We start from the raw sequence: 11,627 nt of genomic DNA, 5'->3' as shown, positions 1-11,627 counted from the left end.
TATAATGGGAAACTAAGGCCTCAAAAGGTAAACTACCTTGCTCAAGGACACTCGAGTACATTTGCCATTTTTTTGTTTTTAACCAGATGATGATGCAGATAGGTCCTAGCTCAGTTGATTTGCAACCTATGGAAGGCTGGGTTCTCTAAGACAGAAGCTGATACAGAGATTAGCTTGAAGATGCTTACCAAGGAGGATTTTTAGGATCAATGCCTATGGGAGGAAGGAGGCAGGCAAAGAGTGTGTAGAGAGAAGTGAGGCTACTATAAGGGAACTCTTTTGCATATTAACTAGGACCAATAATACAAGGAACTCTGGAGACAAATTGGTCCATGAGAATTTTCCTAGTTTGTAATAGCCAGTCTTGTACAGCCCTGCTACCCAGCCTCTATCAGTTCTTGGGTGTGTGTTACACCAGGAGCAGTCACCTTGGATAAGGCAGCTCTGCATCTGGGGCCATCCCCGAAGGGCTGATAGCTGAGAGGTATCCGTGTGAGCAATCCCAGCAGTTGGAGCATCAATATTTTCCTTGAAGAAGGATCAAGGCTGTACCTCTCCACATCCATCACAACAGCCCTGTTGGATGCTGGATGTGAGAACTGGAGAATATGTCCAAGGTTTGCCAAATACTCAAGTAGCTAAACTTGGTCTTGAAACCAGGATTCTCTTACTCTATTCCCTGTCTTTATCATTTTCCATTGCTCTCTATGTCTAAACTCTTTCTATATGTGATTTACAGTTATTTGTAATTCTTATTTATGAGCTGTTGAACAGTGGATGGTGCCAAGTTTGGCTCAATCTATTATTCTTTATGTTCAACCACCACAACAAAAAATTTAAGTCTATCTCTGCAGGTTTAACTGCTCTCTCTGTAGAATAGAATGCTTAATACCAAGCTCTTCAAATGCATCTGTAAACTCTATAACTTTAAAGAAAATCTGCTCACTCCATTCTCCCTGGAGCTGCCGTTTGATAAATGAGTACCCCAAGGAGTTTTATGAATCTCCATTTTTCATGTCTGCAGACATGACTCTTTAGATAGTGAATATTGAACTAGAATCATTCAGGACAGTAGAGAATTTGAGGATATAATCAGGACCTTGCTCTGAACCACCACTGGCTTCAACCAGGACCTAAACTCAGGATTATTTTCTACTTGTTCACTTTATCAAACTGCCAGTGTCTCATTTATTTTCTAAGCACTTGCTCAAAGGCCATCTTTTTTAAGAGGATTAAACGATTTAATACATGAAAAACACTTAACCATACCTACCACATATGTTAAGAACTCAATAAATATTAGTCATTAATATTTTTATGCTATTGAATCTTAAAAATGAAGACTGAAATGTGGACCTTACATTTTATCGCCTCAGGAATGTTAAAGCATAGCAAGTTTTTTTCCACATGTCATTGTCACCCACAGCTGTGGCTTCAGGGAAAATTATTGTGTTTATGTACTATTTACTGCAGACTAGCATTCATAAGGGGCATAGGGAGTTAGAGAATCAGGGCAAATGCAACTGCCAAAGTCACCCACCAATCACTGAGTCACAAGGCTTCAGGTTGGAAATGGATTTAGTGACCTTCTGGCCACAGTATCTCCTACAGCATCTCCAACCAGTGGACCTCCATGCTTCCATGCCTTTCCCTCCTCAGAGTGGCAAAGCAGTCCATCACATCCATGAGCAATTGTGTTAATACCTTCTTAACTTGGGACAAAATTCAATGTTGGAATTTCTACCTGGAATTCTCGTTCTGTTCTCTGAGACTATACAAATCAAGTTTAGTCTCTCTTTTTTAAGACTACTTCAAAATTCTTTGCGTCTTATGGTAGCTGATCATACTAGAAACCAGTTGTAGAGCTTTTATATTCACTGACTTCAAAAACCATGCTGTGTTATGTCATCTCTTGCTTCATCATTGATGACCAGATATGAACTAGAGGTTTAGTTTGATCATTAGATATCTTGTATCACAGTTCTTGCTTATAGATTGGTCTAAGCAGTGTTCCCATTTTCCTTCTACTTTCGCAGATGCTACTTTGTAAAGACCTTTTATGCGTGCCAGAGGGTACTCTGGCTCACAATTTATATTCCATTTGTCCTTAAAGCTGTCCTTGCTGTAATAATCTTTTCAGGTACCTATCACTGTATGCTTAGTTCTTGTCATCTATTCTCTGGGACTAGAGAAGGGTTATAACGTTAGGCTGAAGATCCAGCAATGAATCTTACCATATGGTTCTTGACTCTGGTTAACTCTGCTAACACTTTTGCCTGAGTATACTTTGGTAAAAACGAATATTGTAAATAAAGCCCAGAGTGAACTGATGTTGCTGAAAAACCAAAAGAAGGTGGGATATTTGGATGCATGTGGGTATCAGGTTTTCTCTAAGTTCATTTTAATAGTAAGTAGTACATTTATGTAGTTAACCCCCCCCACCAATTATCTGCTTCCCATCTCTGTCTCTATTCACTCTCTTTTCCTTTGTTCACTGTATTTAAGGTTCCAGTGTTAATTTATGAATTGACACACAACTACAAATACGTATTTTTAAATATCATCATATTTATGCAATGGGTAGTTAAGCAGAGACCAATAATGCTCACTAGTAATCATACTATTTTTCATCTAGAAAGTATCGTGTGTGTGTGTGGTACTGGGGAACTGATCCCAGGGCCTCGTGCATGGTAAACAAGTGCTCTACCACTTAAGCCACAAACCCACTCCTTTTGTCTGTACATTTTTTTTTTTTCAGGTAGGGTGTCACCTAACTTTGCCTGGGCTGGCCTTGAATTAATGATCCTCCTGACCTGGCCTCCTGAGTAGCTGGGATTACATGTGTGAATCACCTTGCCTAGCTTCATTTAGGAAGGATTTTGAGTGTGGACACTTGCATGAGGAACTGATGAGAAACAAATAGGTCATAAACCTACCTAATTTTCTAGTGATTCAGGATTGAGAATGATACTCTATTTTCTTTTGACCCTAATATTTCACTACAAGAAGTTGACATGAAATTTGTCATCAAAAGATTCTGAACTTTCACTTCAGATGTGGCTGTATAAAATAGTGGAGAAAGAAGAACCTCCCAGAGATTGAACTAGTGGCCATAGAAACAAATGGACAAGAGACTCTTCCCAAAAGCAACAACAGAAGTTGACCTTCCCATACTCCTTTAAGTAGGAGGCCTTCACAATGCCTTCTCTGAAGGATTTATGAAGTGATATGGAACAATCTCTTCTTCCTGTCTCTCATTCTTCTCTTTTCTGAAAAGATATTTCTATTTTGGTCATCATTCCATCATCATATATTGCATGTAGTTTGTAGGTCCCTGGACCATAGGAAAATATACTGAGATTGGATAGAGCGTTGATTTAGACATCCTGGACTTTACATTTGGTGCTATGACTGCATAGGACTTTAAGTTGTTTAAGTTCAACATTATGTTGAACAGAGTGATCCAAAGTTTGTGAATAACCAAAATGATTTACTTTCATGAAAGATACTAGTATTCTTTAATGTCAGTTTATCTTTTTTTCCTGAGTATTCAGCAAAGCTATTTTTTTAGAATGCTCTGTAGTTAAAGGTGATCATATCATTAAGTTCTGACTAATGGAATAAGAACAAAAGTGACATGCCCACTTCCATGCACGACCCACAAAACCATTTCTCACGTGATTGTTTCTGTCTCAGCACTCAATTGCTGTCGGTATGCAGAGCACTCCAAGAACTTAGAGGAGAGGAGGAATACAAAACAAAGTGGATCCCTGGATGACTAGATGGAGCATAACCCTTCACAAACTTGCTCTTCAGACTTCTTTTTGAGCCAGTTGGTAAGGCTCTTCTTCTTCTAGCAATCACCAGACCCCCCAGCCCCCACTCTGCCTGTTCAGCCACTGGTACTCGGTACATAGCCACTAGAAGTCTAGGCTTGGGGATTTACTCTGGGGACCTTTCTCTGCCTATTCCACCCCACAGTGCTTCCTTTTAAGCACTATCTCATAGCATATTTTAATGTCTCTTTCAGAATTTTACATTTGTTCTTATTCATCTGATCATGAGCTGCTTGAACTCACAGACTATGATTGCACTTCTTTCATCACTTCAGTGCTCAGTAAAGCATGACACATACTGGGTGCTCAGTATATCTTAATTAATCGATCCATTGATTTCCTAGTGGAGCAGATAAGAGGCGACTTGAGAGCAGAAATGAGTTATCTCACTCTGAGGCTGAACTCTTGGCACATGAGAGCTTTCCAGGGGTGTTTTGGGGTATCATTCAAGGAAATTTTAAATCAGTACAAAGTCATAATTTTTAGTGATTATTCAGCCAAAGTCAAGTGCCTAGTAATCCAGAAAATCCAGCTTTAATTATAAGGGTTTTTAAGCAATAATGGTTCTATTAGGAAGAAAAATCTCCTGGGGTTATTTAAAAAAATTTGTTATTTGTTTCTTTTTTGTTTGTTTTTGCTTTATTAAGTAAGTTTTCACTATGTTGCTCAGTCTGGTTTGAAATCCTGAACCCAAGAGATACTCTTGCCTCAACCTCTTGAGTAGCTGGGACAATGGGTGGGTGCTACCATGCCTGGCTGTTCTTTTATTTAAAGTAGTTTATAATAGCATTTCTGGGCCTGTACCCTTGCCTAAGAAGAATCACTTTGAATTGAGAAAAAAATTCCCTTTATGGGTTATCTTTTTAAAATGAGTCATCTAATTTTCTTTTATCATTGAGAACATTTTTATTATTCTTAAAAGGCTTATGATGGAAGGAATGTTTAAATACAGTCCTATAGATAGGTAAGACGCCTAAAAAATAGCTAGCATTTGTTGCCCTTAATGCAGAGAAGCTAAAGCAGATACCTTAAAAGCAACTGAGGCCAATAGGAAAAGGGGACCAGGAACTAGAGAAAAGGTTAGATCAAAAAGAATTAACCTAGAAGGTAACACACATGCACAGGAAATCAATGTGAGTCAATGCCCTGTATAGCTATCCTTATCTCAACCAGCAAAAACCCTTGTTCCTTCCTATTATTGCTTATACTCTCTCTTCAACAAAATTAGAAATAAGGGCAAAATAGTTTCTGCCGGGTATCGAGGGGGTGGGGGGGAGAGGGAGGGGGCAGAGTAGGGGGTAAGGGAGGGAGTGGGGGCAGGGGGGAGATATGACCCAAGCCTTTTATGCACATATGAATAATAAAACAATAAAAAATACAGTCCTATATAACCAAATTATTAAGTAACTAATTAAATTTATTCAACATTAATTGAGCACTTATTAAGTTACAGGCACCATATCAAATATGATGACACATGCAATAGTAAGTAAAAGCACTGGTAAAATGGAGAGAATCCTGGATAAACAGTGGTGGCAACACCATGAATGGAAGTAGTTAGGGAAGCTGCCACTATTGAGTACTTAATGTCTGGATCACTGATCATGTTATCTCTAATTCGTGAAATAAGCCTGAAAACTAGGTATTTACTGATATCCATATTTTTATAGTTAAGGAAATAAAAATTTTGAGAGAATGAATGACTTGCTCAATTACAAAACTGCCAAGTGAATTTGAATGCAGCTTTCTTGAACTCACTTGCAGCTTTTCCTCTCCTAAACACCATTTTTAGTATCACAGGACTTGGGTTCAAGTCTAGAGTCTGTCCTACAAGACTTGTTGAGCTTCACCTTTCTCATCTTAATATCCAGACATCATGGCTTTACCCATCCATCCCCCCAGGTGGATGTTCTTATAAAAGGCCTAGTGGATGTGAGAGGTTTTTTTTGTGGAACATATAAGGCTACAGTTGATAAATTATGTAATACAAGTGCAGAGAAGGATCTGGATGTGTCCAGAGGAAATCACCCTCCCCCCATAGGAATACCAGGGCACTATGAAACGTTTGTGGATATATGTTCTTGGAGATCAGCCATAGCTTCTGCCTGGAAAGAATGACTATTCAATAGCAGCAGTAGGCAAAAAAAAACTATTCTGAAGCTACCAATTACTAGTGGGCAAATGCATGCAGGCAAATCTGATGAAGTTCTAAAGACCATTGGCATCAGTTGTGTTGCAGTCCCAGTTAAAACAAACAAACATACGATTGCTTTACACTTCTTACAGACTTTATGTCGAGGGTGAGCAAACTTTAGCCTGTAATTAAGGTGTCTGTTTTTATAAATAATGTTTTATGGGAATACAACCAAGTATGTTGTTTACATATTTTCAGAGGCTGTTTTATTATTTTTTTTACTACAATGACAGTTGAGCTACAGCATCTGCATGACCTGAAAAAAATCCCAAATATTTACTAGTTAGTCCTTTAAGAAAATATTTACTATTTGATGCCCTAAATTTTCAGCCATCAGTTTAGTAATAATTATGCCAAGTATCTATTTGCACATATGTGAGTAGGGGGAAGGCAGGCTGGGGTGAACAGTGTGAGTTCCATCTAGTTCTTCCTTCACTGTCTATGGATCCTAGCTTGTTGGCAGTCAATCACTAGGAGAGGCAGCACAATGTGGTTGGTGGTTTACAAGTTTGGCTACATATGAGAATCCCCTGGGGAGCTTTAAAAATTCTTGATGACCAGGCCATACCCCAGACCAATTAAATTAAAATCTCTTGGCGATATAATTGGACATTAGTAATTACTTAAGCTTTTTAGGTGATTCCAATGTGCAGCAGAGGTTGAGAATCATCAATGAAGTGGAAAAAACCCTGGCATGGATTTCTTAAATATCGTTCAGAACCTAAGTTTTGGGCACTATTTTCTTTTAACTAAATAGTTGAATTTCTCAGTGAGAGATTAATCAGTATTCCATGTATGTTTTCTTCTAAAGCAAAAATTTTTACTGTCTGTCTTGGACTGAGGAGATGCCTTGGAAGAGCTGAGGAAATGGATTGCAGTTTATGGACGCTAGAAGGCATCAAATGGGAATAAAAAGGAAATAAGCAAGGGCCAAGTCCATTTGGAAATCAAGATGTGATAAGTAAAACAAAATCAATCAAATCAAAAAACCAGGTCTGTTTGAATAGCATTCTTAGACATTACTATATATTGACTCCAAGCAAAGGAAGATGTGGGCATTTCAATACTTCGTTTTACAAGACCTCTTTCCTCTTCCTAGATTGAGAGTGAATACATTAGAAAAGGTGGTTGAGAGAGATGTAGGAATAAACTAGGACTTTGTCACTTGGTTTTGAGCTGTGACTTTCCATTTGAGACTTCAAGACAGAGTAAGGCTACTGAACCAGAGACTGCATTCTGGTTTATGATTGGAAGAATGGTTTGTCCTCACTGACTCTTTTAGGGCTCACCAGCTAGCAAACAGGGCTACGGAGTCCAAATTATGGGTTTGCCTTCTGAAGACATAATCAAAATCCAAATATCTTTATTGAAGTTGTGGTAGGATCATAGACTACCTATTGACTTACTAGTGTCTATCAATATGGTTACTTCATTTAACTGATCTGAGGGAAATAACATTGGCCTGGTGAATGCAAATGGTGCCTAAAAGGAGGGGACTCCCAGACTGAGGAGGTGGGCAAAAATGATGCTTACTGGGGAAGACAAATCTCTTGAGATCCTATGAGGAGGAACTTGGGAGACCGGCTAGCTAGTTAGAGATGTTATTCAGTGAGAATTTCTTTTTTTCTAATTGTTTCCCCCTCATTATAAAAGAATACTGGATTATCAGAGAAAATTGGAGATGCAGAATAACACTAAAAAGAAAAACAATCTAAAATCACCCTGTAATCTTCCTTACTATTACTATTACTATTTTCTGGTCCTTTGTTTATATTCATTTATTAATGAAAACTCCTTTGTAAATAGAAATAAATTTAGTATTTATTTCTAGTATTTATCTGTCAATACACAAGTGTAATAATTCTCAACTGGTTTGTTATTGTTTATTCTCAGGGGAGCAGATGAAGTGGGAGTACTGTTACACTAAATTTTGGTATGAATCCATTGATTGACATCTCTCCTGAAATAAGGAAAAAAGCAAGGGATGACTTGATGGTATTGAGAGGGAAGAGACATGGTATAATCAAGCATGTGCTTACTTTCTGGAATGTTCTTTAGAATATGAAATAGTGCTTCAAATGTTTAAGAAAGCACTATCAGATCAGTCACTATATCTATAATTAAAAAATAATAACACTGTGCTGGACAGTGACCCCCAAAAATGGAATTATTGTGGGTGATTTTTATAGATAGAAAGATACTTTTTCCTCAAAAGTAATTATCCTGTCATTAATGGTGATTTCTTTTTCAGAGACTTTTACATTTTTTTTTAGTACTTTGTTAGGGCATCTCCAAATTTATAGGGCTCCAAAAGAGTTATTGAATACAAGATTGAGAATCTCTATCTTAAGGAGCAAGAGAGAGTATATCAGTCAGCGGGAGCGCTCATAAAATGCCACACTGGATCAATTAAATAACAGAAATTAATGTTTTTACAATTTTGGTTGCTAGAAGTTCAAGATATGGTGCAAAGAGAGTTGTCCTCTGGTGAGGCTTCTCTCTCATCTTGGCTTGCAAACTACCACTTCTTCATTGTGTCCTTATGTGGACTTTCCTTTGTTCTCCAAGGGGTGCCTTTCCCTCTTTTTATTAAGACACCAATCCTATCAGATTAAGGATACTCTTTTATAACTTCATTTAACTTTAAACTTCCTTAAGGGCCCAACTCCAAATACAGTTACTTTGAGGGGTAGGGTCCATACAAATTTAAGGAGCACACAGTTCAATCCATAACAAGGAACAAGTGATTTTGCACTTTGGAGAGAAGGTGAAGTTTATAGCAGCCCTGATACTGAAGAGGTTTTCCAGGGCATGTGGATAAGACCATGGAGGCAGAGAAATACAAATCATGTTTTGGGAATGGCAAGTAAGGTTTAAGTTTAGCTGGAATGTAAGATTTGTGGATGGAAAGATTTAGGAAACTAGATGGAAGAGAGATTGGGGAAAAGTAGAGGACAGGCTGCATGAAGATGTATTACATGATTTGGGAGGATAGCTATGAGACACTGATGAATTTTGTGCTGGGGAATGACTTGGGCCAAAGTTACAATAAACATAGGTCATCATGGTGAAGGATGGCTTGGGAAATGGAGGTGCAAGATGGGAAGCAGGGAGGCACCTCAATAATCAGCAATGGATACTCTAGAGGCAGCATGGTGTGTATGCTTGGTAAGAACACTGACTCCAGAGCCAGGATGTCTGTTTAAGCCTGACTAAAGCTATTTAAATCCCTGAGTAATTTTAGGAAAATGACTTTACTTCTCTGGGCTTTTGATATTTTGGAAGTAATATAGGCTGATGAAAGTTTTATGAGTATTTGATGAGTCAGAATATGTAAGACATTTAGAAAAATACCTGGCATGCAATGCTATATAACTGTTTGCTTATATAGTAAAGGTGGGAAAGCACTAGGGAAATGTCCCAAATGAACACACTCTTTTTGCCTTGATTAACCTTAAAATAAAAGTGGTTTCCACCATGTTTATGTCTCAGGCTTTCTTCTATAAAAAGCTGAATTTCTACTCAACCTGCCATCCTTAGACCCTACCAAAAGAAACCAAAATACCCCACTAGTATTCAGAATGCTAACAAGCAATCAATTTAAACCTTTGTGTCTAAGATGCAGCTGTTCTAAAAATTTACATCTAGACTAAATAAGATATGTAAATAGAAAGTCAGAACTATACTAAAAATCTCATTTTTTTTGCATTCACTTGAACAACTGGGCTATAATAAACCGAACATTATAAAATGTGCTTAGGAATATAAACACATGCATGGTGCATGTAAGATAAGTCATCAGGGGTGATATTGTGATTAAATATATTGTCAAATTGAAGTTCTTCACTAGGTTGTCTAAGGCTTACAGAATCATATTTTTATATATTCAATGGAATATTCCCCGCTTCTTGGTGAGATGGTATTTGGATTGAGTTTGATTTAGTCTGTGTTTTGGATGAATTATGTAAAATCCCCAAATCATATGTTTTGTAAACATAAAAAAGGAAGTGATTCCAATGGCTGGGAAAAGTTGTTCCAAATTGGGAAAATGAAAAATGAGAGCCAGATGGAAGTGTGTGTGGAAGCTTAAAGGCACTAGCATTGTGAACAATGAGCTCATATCCTCTCTCATGCCTTCAAGTGAAGAGACACCTTATTTCTGACTCCTAGGAACTGAAGTAGGTACCACTTTGTCTTTTTATTTATTCATTATTTCATTAGGTATTTATTATTTAGGACTTAATGTGTGCCAAGCACTGGGGTATCTCAGAAAACTTATATGCTAACAAATTAGAGGAAGACACAGCTGGAAGGAGACTTTCATTATGTAATTCAACCCTGTGTCTTTATAAGTGGGGAAATTAAGTCTGGCACCAGGAAATCATAGCATTAGGACCAGGATTCAATTTCTCTGACCCCATTTCCAGTGCTCTATTTGCCATATAATACTAGTGCTTAAAAGTAGACTTTTAGGCATTCCTTAAATTGCTCACTATGCAAAGGGGAGAAGAAAAATGAAAGAGCACATAATCAAGCCAGTGGAAATATCACTTATCTATCTCATCTCTAGGGTGGTAGGGTCACTTTCTGCTTCCCTTGGCATAGTACTCATGGCTTATGTGTTCTTTGGCAGTAAATAGGAGATAAGGAAGTGTTATGATCATGGTTTGTCATACCTGAGATCTTCACCATTCTAGCTAATGGCTAAGGAAGCAAGGGGCTTTGAGTGCAGATATCTGGGTTCTAATCTCTTTTCAGCAATTTCCAATTGACCTGTTCCTGCCCCCTGCAAGCCTTAGTTTTTAAATCTGTAAATTGGGTGTGCTAGTATTTCTTAACACAGCATCATTGCTGTGATGGACTAGGGCTATGGTACAGAACATATTCCATGGAGTATAGCAAGGAGTTCTCAATACAACAGGCAAGGCAGACAGATGCGTTAATACAAGTCTATAGAGCAGATTATGCTAAACCTTTAATGAAAACAGCAAGTGTCTTGGAACAGAGGTGTGAGGAAGACTAATTTAACTTTCTCTTTGTCCCTAGTCATGGTCTATTTCCTATTGAAGGTGGAATTGAATAAGTGTTCTCAATAAAAAAAATGATTTTGTGGGTTGGATGTGAGAACTTATTTTAGGCAAAGCGAACAGTTTGGAAAGAGGTTCAATGAAAATTGAGCTCTTTTTGTCTATTCTGTAATTGTTAATATGATAATGTCTGCTCTCTTGTGCTAAGGGAGCCAGAGAAAATAATACCTTTTTATTGCAATTTAAATTGGATCAAGGGGGTAAACAAAACAAAACAAAACATTGAGTGAGATGTGACTTCCACAGCCAGAAACAGGCACCTGGAAATACAGTTCATTTAGAGATGCAATATTTTATATTGCTGCTGCTTCTGATAGAGCGGGAAATAAACAGTATAGAATGTCAATGTTGTAAAACTTTCCATAGAAACTAACATCAATGGACATGAAAAGGGCTTTAACATAATTAATGCCAACCTGTCTCTGTGCTGTCATTTATTGTTGAACAGACAAAAACAATTCAATAGATTTTTCTGAACAGGCTTTCACAATCTTAATTAATGGGTTAATG

The sequence above is a fragment of the Castor canadensis genome, chromosome 5 (assembly GCF_047511655.1).
Source record: "Castor canadensis chromosome 5, mCasCan1.hap1v2, whole genome shotgun sequence".
Taxonomy (NCBI): Eukaryota; Metazoa; Chordata; class Mammalia; order Rodentia; family Castoridae; genus Castor; species Castor canadensis.
Note: the sequence above shows the minus strand (reverse complement) of the source record.